Source organism: Brassica oleracea, chromosome C3 (assembly GCF_000695525.1).
Source record: "Brassica oleracea var. oleracea cultivar TO1000 chromosome C3, BOL, whole genome shotgun sequence".
In the NCBI taxonomy this organism is placed as follows: Eukaryota; Viridiplantae; Streptophyta; class Magnoliopsida; order Brassicales; family Brassicaceae; genus Brassica; species Brassica oleracea.
In genome coordinates, this window is record NC_027750.1 from 34,662,988 (window position 1) to 34,664,680 (window position 1,693).

Sequence of the window (1,693 nt, forward strand, 5' to 3'; positions counted from 1 at the left end):
ACCCTATCCCACTCTCTTAGGTTCTATTTGTTAGGTTTTTATGTAGATTTGATGATTTTAGAAGTTTTTTGATAGATTTTTGTTAGGGTGATTGGTTATGATTGTGATTTGGTTGTGTAATAGGTTTAGAATTGTGATTTGGTTGGATAATTTGTTGTGTTGAATTGATTTAGAACTTTTTCATAATTTTTTAATTATTTTTGTATTTATAAAATCAATTTTTGTATATATATTCGATTTTTTGGATTTTACAAAACGTATTTTTTATATAAATTCTATTTTTTGGATTCTACAAAACGTTTTTTGTATATAAATTCGATTTTTTGGATTTTACAAAACGTTTTTTTGTATATAAATTCAATTTTTGGATTTATAAAAGATGATTTCATATTTATAAAAATATTTATATTTATTAAAACTAATTTTGTATTTATAAAACATTTTTTTTTGATTTATAAACACTATTTTATTATTTTTTGTATTTATAAAAACTATTTTTAAATATGTTTTTCAATTAATATTTATTAAAACTATTTTTAAATATGTTGTTGGGGTCAAAAACGGTTACGACGAAGTTAACGTCCAAATTCCCAAAGAAGAAAAACGTAGAAAATTTCTTCGACAAATACTTTTTCGAAATAGATTCTTTTTTACGAAAACCTTTGCGGAAGAAACGCGAATCATCGGACAAAAGCTCGCTCAGTCGTTACGCAGCGACCAAACACGTGCTCCGCTCGGTCGCTACGTAGCGACCGAGCTCGAACCAAAGTTCGGTCGCTGCGTAGCGACCGAGCTCTTCCAACCGTCGATACGACATCAATCCATGCATTCTTGTCTACCCTTCGATGCTATCTCCCGAATACCGTAGCGAACCCATCTCACATTCCCCGCCATTTCTAAGTTATCAATCAAAAGTTACCGTAAAAACCGCGGAAAGTTCATTCTTTATCGAAAGAATCCGTAATAAACGCTTCGAATCGGAAGACGGCCCAAAGGGACCTAAGACATGACTCGAGGCCCAACTTACGATTTCTTAGCCAACAGCCCGTAAACCGCATGTCGGTTTCCCCTTGGTTCGCAAGGGAAGATAAATGTCAAGTTTCCGCGGATAAATACGAAATTTTGAAGATAATTACGAAGATCGGACAAAATGGAATATCTCCATTTTTATGCTATGGCGGCTTAAGGGCAGAAGAGGAAAAGCGTAAACCGACCTTGGAGCCAGTATATAAGGGGTCCTAGGTGAGAGGCATGGAAGAGAATTTTGACACAACAAACTTAGCACTTAGAGCGATTTTAGGCAATTTTCCGTTTTTGTTATTCGAGCTGCGACTCAATTAGGTTTTTGCCGTCTTAGGTTTTAGAACTATGAGTCTCGCCGACAGCTCTCGTAGCCCAGGCACTTACCTTGTTGTAAACGCTCAAACGCAGATTCGGAATAAGAACTATCTTGCTCTCTTTTTCGATTTCTTATTTTATTACTGTGCTCGTTTCGTGTTCTGATTGTTTGGCGTGTGGTATTAGCAGATATCCGGGACCTCTGGGAAATTAGGGTTCTCCTACTTTCCTTATTTAAACGGAAATCGACAGTGCAAATTTTGATTCCCACAGTTTGGCCCTAGAAGGAGGGGGGGGGGGTAGCAGATCAATCTAACTCTCAACCACATCACGCTCAACCAGACATGTCAACTGA